General features: G+C 43.1%; 1 long non-coding RNA gene across 1 annotated transcript in view; it reads left to right on the top strand.

The window, feature by feature from the left end:
* The first annotated feature begins 5,773 nt into the window (after positions 1 to 5,773).
* LOC111725149 overlaps positions 5,774 to 8,819 on the top strand; it is a 12,257-nt gene continuing 9,211 nt past the window's right edge. The window contains exon 1 of the long non-coding RNA XR_002773287.1: positions 5,774 to 5,830. This is a non-coding gene — a long non-coding RNA (uncharacterized LOC111725149). The remainder of the gene's footprint in view (positions 5,831 to 8,819) is intronic.

The raw sequence follows: 8,819 nt of genomic DNA on the forward strand, positions 1-8,819 counted from the left end.
AGCGAAGGAGAGGAGAGGAGAGGAGAAGAAGGGAAGGAGGGGAGGGGAGGAGAGAGGAGAGGAGGGGAGGAGAGGAGAGGAGAGGGGAGGGGAGGAGAGAAAGAAAAAAGAAAAGTGCTATAGCTAAGAACAATTAATGGGAAAGGACTGTTGAGACTGGCCCTGGGAGGAAAAGATCCATTTTTCTACAAAATTGTTTTGTCCTGTGTTAGCAACATTAACCTTAACCCAAGGTATTATCTCCCTCAGGGTTCAATCGGAGATCAAAGACCTATTGTACACAACACACACACACACACATACACACACACAGGCTACAGGAATTTAACCTTAAGCAACTCTTGGGGCTGGTTAAGAGGTCTCTGTAAGGCTGCTGTTTTCCCGTCCCACGTTGGAGTCTGAAGTCCACAGGGCAGGCAGTCGGCAAGGTGTTCAGACTTGATGTAAAGTCTGGGAGTAGAACAAGCCGTCAGCCACAAGGCAGGAGCTGGAGCCCCTCAAGACGGACTGAAACCCCGTCGGCTCTTGTTGCCTCTGACTTGGATAGTACAGAGCCTTCTGTCAGGGAGCTGGGACACATGACCTGGCCCAGGAGTAAGGATTCCACAGGAGAATCCTGGGGCAGGTGCACAGGTGCAGGCCCCCTTGGTGCCATGTCAGCAAGGACAGGCAGCAGTCCCCAGTGGTGTAGTGGGCAGGGCCTGGCTGCTGCTTCTCTTCTTTGGCCAAAGTGATCAAGAATCCCTCCTGCGGTGTTCCTCTGGGGAAACACAGCAAACACTGCCACCCCCAATCTGGAGAAGGGAGTGAACGGTTTTCTAGTTTTCTTGGGGGTGTCTCTCTGCCTGGGTCAGGGTTTTCCATCTCTGCAGTACTGACGACCCCTCCACGTCCTCCCAGGACACTCTTTGTGTGTCTGGGTGAGAACTCCTGGGCTGAGAGTCTGGGGTGAGAGAACTCCTTGAGCTCAGAGACCACCTCATCTGTATTTGCACCTCTCCTAAACCTCTGGCCTGGAGCATAATAGGAGCTAGCTAAGTCGGCTGTAGTCACTGTTACCATGATGTGGCTGAGTTATTCTCTTTAAGAGAAAAGAAAAGCCTGCTCTTAAGCATTTTTGGAATCAAACATTTATACTAAAAATAACCCAAATCCTTGGTGAGTGATATACATGGATAATTTCACTAAGACCTCAGAACAACTGGCCAAGTTTTTGCAGTGCCCATTTCTTACCCTCTGCTTTGTTGTGGCCGCACTGAGCCTGACCTCTCACCTCCCACAGCCCTGAGCTCAGCACTGAAAGGCCCCCTTATCAGCAAGTCCCAGAAACATCATGAGTCCTGATCCCTTGCCTGCCCAACTTCCTGTTTCTCCCAAGCTCTGCTTACCCTTAAAAAAGAAAAGCCTTTTCTGGTTCTTTCTGGGACATTTGCAGATTCCTGACATGGAATTCTCTCTATTGCAATAGTTCTCTTGAATAGTGTTATTCCTAAATCTAGATGTGTTACTATTTGACACAGGCCTATGATGTGGAAACTGTGATTGGGCCATTTTGTACAAGAGTAAAGTGAGGTTTAGAAAAAATAACTTTACCAGGGTCCCATGAGCAGCAAATAGAAAATCCAATATCCAAACTTAAGAAGGTCTGAGGATGAGAGTTCACTGAGCTATACACCTCAGTAATTCTTCCAAACACGTCTGGGAAGGGATGCTCTATTAGGCTAATTTCAATTCTCTATATAGAATTGGAAATATTCAAATGTGTTACTTTCTTTAAATGGCATTATTTATACCTTTTATCATCCATACTAACATAAATTGGTAAAAACGATCAATTAAAATATAATCAAAATCAGTATTTCCATATGATCACTCAAAGTCTCATCATACAGAGAACCACACACGGTTCCTCCTACCTCCACTGCTCATTCCTGTGCTGTTTGCTTCCCAAGCAACTGATGAATGATTTTACCCCTTCTGTGTGAAAGAGGCTAGACTTCAGAGCAGATGTCTATAATCCCCAGAGTTAAAAGAGAAAAAAAAGAAGAAAAGACAGGTCCTCGAGCTCTCTGCCCTCTGTGACAAGCAGACTCTGTCCCTACCTGACATTTGTAGCTCTTAGTACAGACAACATCCTGCACATGGGCCAAACCCATTTCATGGTCGCAGCACTCACGGGTAGCTGTGCTCTTGTAACCCTCGTGTCAGAGCTGAAGAAACTGAAGGAAGAAGAAATCGATCAACAAACCAAGAAACAGTGAGCTAGTTGGTGGCAGAGCTGACATTAAACCCGGACACCTAGATCTAGAGGCGGGGCTCCCACCACCAGGCTCTCCGGCCCTGACCTCCCAGTGTCAATGCAAAGGCATCCCGTGCTAAACTGCAGCTCTCCTGCTTTCCACTGGTCAAGCAAAAGCTGCGATTGTTCTCAGGAAATGTCAGTGAACTGAGCTGGATGACAGTGAGGAGCAAGTACTACAGACATTGCGCCCAAAGGTAAACCCACAGGGAGCTGATGTCAAAGATCTGCAGCCAAAACTCCCAGATGATTTTTAGACTTGTATATCCCAACTCTCCAGGCTCGGTCAAGAGCACTAATTTCACTACTTCAGTGTGTGACCCTGGAACAGGTGCTCGCTGTGACACTCAGCCACTGTGCAACCTCGGGAAAACCTCTCCATCTCTCTGGGCTTCCATTTTTGCCTCAGTAAATGAGGAAGACTCTGTGAGCCAGGCTGACACCATGTTGGCTATTCAGTGGCTATTCAGTGGCTCCCCAGTGGCTATTCAGCTCTGGTTTTAGAGTTGTCAGAAGTAGCCTGGATTATGAAAACTTGGGTCTGTAGAACTGAGCTCCTTTACAGAGCTTTTGAAAAACCCCAATGTCTAGTCCAGGCCTCATGTCCAAAGATACTAATTTAATTAGAGATCAGAGATTGGAGCTCAGACCTTAGTCCCCCCCCCCTTTTTTTTTTAAATCACTAGGTGATTCTAACAAGGAGATAGTCTCAGAAACTGCTATGGAATATCCTCAAACTTGAGTCCTAAAGGGCTTTGAAGCACAGAGTGCTAGTTCCAGCTCCAAAGTTTCTGGTTCAGTAGGGTCCAGGGTGTGTGTGGGATTTCTGTTAAGTTCCTTAATGATTGATACTAATGCTTCTGCCCCCTAGTCCACACTTCGAGAACTCCAGAAGTTTTTATAGCCTCTGAAATGCCCTGGAGATAAAATTCATAGATTTCATTAGATTGTTAGAGATACATGACCCCAGACAAAGTAAAAGCCTGATAAGAGTCTGATTGTGCATTCAAGTCTGTTTCTAGGCAGTGTTTCATAGCAGATGATTATGCAAATGGTTCCATCTTGGAGTGGTCCCAAGAGTGGGGGTGTGTGTGTGTATATTTATGTATGTGTGTGTATGTATTTGCTTAAGTACCTGGGCATTGCCAACACACCGGTCCTTACCTGATTTCCCACCCAGACGTTGTACTACTCAGAGTATCAGGTAGGCGATGAGGGTAAACATGGTAACTTTTCAGAGCATCAGAGGTGAATATAGTGGGGAGGTAGAAAAACAACGAGAGAGAGCATTCTCAATGACATCGCGAAACAGAAAAAAACCTCTATAGAGAATCACACAGCCTCATCACACCTGCTGAAGCTGGGGCCACAACTCTTGGGAAATAAGTGTTGTGCCATCACAGTCGCCCCAAGGATCCGTTAAATAACATTTAATCAGCATCCACTATATTCATTCTCTCATCCAAAATGTGAATGGGAAGTTCTCATTTAAACTCCAAGTTATGTTTTTCATCTTTAAAAAATTCCTATTTTGTGAATGTTTCATAGTATACACAATGCTTTAGAACAGTCATGTCTGTAAACAATTTGTAAATTAAAAAATAAACAAGCAGGCTGGGCATGGTGGCTTACACCTGTAATCCTAGCACTCTGGGAGGCCAAAGAGGGAGAATCCGCTGAGCTCAGGAGTTTAAGAGCTGCTTGAGTGAGAGCGAGCCCCTATCTATACTAAAAATGGAAAACCTAGCTGGGCATTGTGGTGGGCACCTGCAGTCCCAACTACTCAGGAGGCTGAGGCAGGGGGATCGCTTGCACCCAGGAGTTTGAGGTTGCTGTGAGCAAGGCTGAGGCCACAGCACACTAGCCTGGAGCAACAGAGTGAGACTTTGGTGTCTAAATAAATAAATAACATAAATAAGCAACGATACCTGTATCAAGACTCCATAGTCCTCCAACTTGAACATGCCCTAGAATCACTAGGAAACTCACTCAATAAACTCAGGTTCCCAGCCCTCAGCCCCATTCAGATCCAGCAGGTCTGAGAAATTCACACCTTACACCAACAACTTAGAGGTCCACCATTGACTTTATATGAACCCCGCTCTGAGAATTTATATTTTGCTCCTATCCCCTTGTACCTAATAACTTTATTCTCCCTCAAAAGTCTCTCCAAAAGATCTCTCCATCAAAAGATATATAGGTCAGTGCAAATAAGGAAGCAAACATGTCCAGATTCTATATGTCTTTTTCTTTTCCCTTCTAGGACGTCCTATTCCCTCCCCTGAGCCGGGCACTGTCACTACACCAAGACAAAGTCACCGGGGTGACTTGGTTCAGTCACTAGAGGGCAGCAGACCACAGGTCACTAGGCAAATAATTTCTCCTCAGACAGATTTGGCCATCTTTCTGAAGAATCCAATTTTTCTCCAATATCTTCCTAGCAAGGTAACATTCTTCCTAACACCCCAGAAATGCAAGTCACAGAAGGGACAGCAAACAGGTCAGTCAAAGATGGTGCTATTCAAAGGAGGCTTTCCGTGTGGAGTATTACTCAGGTACTGAACAAATGAGAAGCTCTGCTCTAACCATGGGGAAGTAAATTATCTCTCACGGTTAGGTGGTGGGGAAGTGTTGCAGAGAAGCACATAGCCTGGGACGTGAGAGGGGAGAGGTCGCAAGAAGAAGAGAGTGGATATTTGGTGATCACCTGTGAATTCCTGGGGTTCGACATAACTCACTTCTCTTACTCTTTGCCACTCTCACATTGTACCGCCTGCATTTGTGATCATGCCAATTTTACATGTAAAGAAACGGACGTTCCAGGACTTTAAGAAACTTGGCTGAGGTCACGATGTTAATGAATAGCTGCACAGCACTGAACTTCTTAACCGATGGTAGGAATGAAGCCCAGGGCAACCCGTCAAAGAGGCTGCCCACACAGGCCTTTTGTTAGCGCCCACACGCCCTGCCTTCTCCAGGACCCAGAGTGCTCCCTGGAACATACCAGGCCTTTTCTTTCCTGTTAAGATTCCTCCCTAGTTCTGATTCTGGGACTCTTACTTTACTTTATGTTAATCCTGTAAGTGGATTCTCTTTTTAGCATGGGGGGTAGTTAATGACTGTTAATTTCTGCTAATTCCATCGATTAATTTTCTCTATTCATAACCCAGTTAGTTACATCATCATTCCTCAGGTAAGCTATTCAAGTAGCGCCTTTTTTTCTGGAAATAATTCCCTAATCCTAATGGTGGAAATGTTAGGCCCTCCGGTTGAGTAGCCAGGAACATGCTTTGCAAATTGGCTTGCTGAAATTATACCATTTATGAAGATTGGAATCATAGTTAAAATGCCAGTTTCTCAACTTCTAATCTGCTCCAGCTGTTAGGCTTTCAAAAGTGCCGTAAGAGGAGTGCGTGTTTGCGTGCGTGACACAAATCCATCTGTCTCCTAAATGCGGAAAATCTGTTCCAGCGCTAAGGAAGCTGGTGGAATGGAAGCCTTTTCATGCCATAGAAAGGGAGCATTTCAAAGGTAAGGAGAATAAGGAATGAGACTCAAAAATATGACAAAGCACTAGTACTTGACTCCCAAGGTGGAGGTTTTAAGGGGGATTTTGTCTGTTTATCTACTCATCAAAAAAATCATTCTTTGAGAGTGGTAAGAAAACAGATCGAATTGAGTTGAAACACTTAGAATTATACAGTTGTCAAGTCTTCCTAAAACCCTCTAAAAATGCAATGCCATTCCAATGTACACACAGGTGTACAGAGAAAGTCATGGTGCCTGGTTTCTGGAACACAGTAGGCTGACAGTGTGCATACCTATAGTTCCCCTTCTATTTCTGCTTCTGTGCCTTTGTTTACCAGTTCCCCAGTCCCAGAATTCTCTGCCCACTCCCCAGGCCTTACCTCACCACACGCCCCCAAATGATTTCTCCTCCATGAACTTTATTAGCATCTACTTGGAGCTAAGTACGTAATAATACAGAGGGTACCAAAAATGTATATGCACATATGAAGAAAAGAAAAAACTGTCTTAAAGTCGTGATACTTAACATCTACCCACACTGTTTGATATCCTGTGTATTGTCTATTGTATCTCTTATAATTGCAGAAGTCGAGCATGACTGGAGGATTACAATTTTAAGACTTTTTTATCCTCTCTTAAAATGCGTGTACATTCTTTTTGGCACCGTCTGTAGGTAAGCTCCTTGGAGGCAGAGGCCATGATTTCAATGTCTTTCTATGTTCATAGCATCAAATAGGTCCTTATACGTGGAGACGGTCACCAACTGGCTCCTCCTCACTTTTTTAGACATTTTTTCTATAGGTCATTCTACTATTCTAAACCTCCCTGTGGCTTCTATTGTATAAGATAAACTCCGGCTCTGGAGCAGAGCATGTAAACACCTTCACGGGTGGCTCTCCATCTATTTATCTGGTCTCACCTCCCACTTCATTGACCCCACCCCCCCAACTCTCCCTCCAGGGCCATGGATCTTTTTGTCACTCGTCTTTCAAAATTCTATGCTTTTGTTTATATAGTTTCCTTTACCTGAAATGCCTGGGAAACTCCTTGAAGAATATAGCTCAGGCACCATGACCTCTTTGAAGCTGTTCACACCTCTTCTTCCTTCACTTTTCTGAGCTTTCAAAACTCTTTGTCCCATAATGAGTGGCTTTCATTAAACTATGGGATTGAGTTTTCTGGGGGGTTTTGGTTTTGTTTTGTTTTGTTTTTGTAGTTTTGGCCAGGTCCAGGATTGAACTCACCACCCTCAGCATATGGGACCGGTGGTGCCCTACTCCTTGAGCCACAGGCGCTGCCCAGATTGAGTTTTCTTTATGCTTGTATTTCTCATGCTTACAAAATTCCTTCTACATAATAGAAGCTCAGCAAGTGCTCACTAGTGAGTGAATGGGCTACAGATAGATAGATAGATAGATAGATAATAGATAGATAATAGATAGATAGATAATAGATAGATGAAATTTGCTCATTGGTTAATATTTGAGAATGTTGGGGGATGTCAAAGTCCTAAGAGTTCTACATTCTTTGATTTAAGAGAAATCAAACTTAGCTTAGGACCAGGTCCTCAAAGCCACCTACCTCTCTCCAACTATCAGAAACACAGCCAGCTACCCAGAAAATTTGATGAGAGGTTATTTTAGGAGAAAATATTAATAATTCCCCCATATCAATGTTTATAATTCTTTCTTTTTTAATAAAACCCTTGATATCATTTTATATCACTCATAATTATGATACTTTTGGGATAAAATGTAGCATCTTAGGGTCAGCACCCACAGCTCAGTGGTTAGGGTGCTGGCCACATACACTGGGGCTGGTGGTTTTTGAACCTGGCCCAGACCTGCTAAACAACAACAACTGCAACAACAACAACAACAAAAGCCAGGCATTGTGGTGGGTGCTTGTAGTCCCAGCTACTTGGGAGGCTGAGGCAAGAGCCTCTTAAGCCCAAGAGTTTGAGGTTGCTGTGAGCTGTGATGCCACAGCACTCTATTGAGCATGACATAGTGAGACTTTGTCTCAAAAAAAAAATGTAGCATTTACACTTGAACATATATTAGTTAATATAAAATGTACCCAAACAAGGGAAAGCATCTATTTTATTTTCTAAGTATGTATCAGCTAAAAGTGTTTAAATTTTTGTATTTCTTGGTTTTATGACTATAAAAACAGAATCAGAATTCATTCCTATGCTAAGTGGTAGGACAGGTATCAGAGCTTCCTCATGTTTGAACCTACCATCTGTAATACTTGTGTTCCCAATGGAAAGCAAGTAAGTTATACATCCAGAAAATGTGATGTCCACATAATATTTAATCATAATTTTTAAAATCTAGTGCCCTAATTAGAAAAAAATCTAAAAAACAGTGATTTTGATTTTTTAATGGGAAATACCAATACATGAATTTTCAATACTCTGCAATTCTAAAAAAAGAAATGAAATTTGAATACCCTCTAAATAGATAGGTATGGTTCCCAGCTCTGAATTGATTTGGTTTCAATTCCTGTCACAGATTTCTTTGCTCAATGACATTGATAAAGTAGACAAGTATGATTGGCTGCAATCCCTGTCACACGTTGATTGGTAATAGATTAGTTTAATCAACTAAATTGTCGTGGAGGTTCCTTCCCTGCTATCTTGCAACCCCACCTCTCTATGTGTCCTCTCCGATATGACTTGATTCCTTAGGGAATACAATGTGCCCCCCAAGATTAATTTATTCAACAAATACTTGCTGGGCATCTACTAGTGTGAACCTTTGTATGCCACAGGGACCAAGTTGTCAGCCCCATGGAGGTTACAAAGTGCCTATATTGTTTCCCCACATCCTAGCCAATACTTTGTGTTATTAGTCTTTTCAATTTTGAAGTTAACCAGAAGTGAAATGATATGTCATTATTTATCTAAATTTCTGACTAGTAATGAAATTGGTGAGTTAATTGCCACCTACTTTCATCCTCTGTAAATTTTTTATTCATAGAATTTGCC

The sequence above is a fragment of the Otolemur garnettii genome, unplaced genomic scaffold, assembly GCF_000181295.1.
Source record: "Otolemur garnettii isolate 467f Iridium unplaced genomic scaffold, OtoGar3 scaffold00032, whole genome shotgun sequence".
Taxonomy (NCBI): Eukaryota; Metazoa; Chordata; class Mammalia; order Primates; family Galagidae; genus Otolemur; species Otolemur garnettii.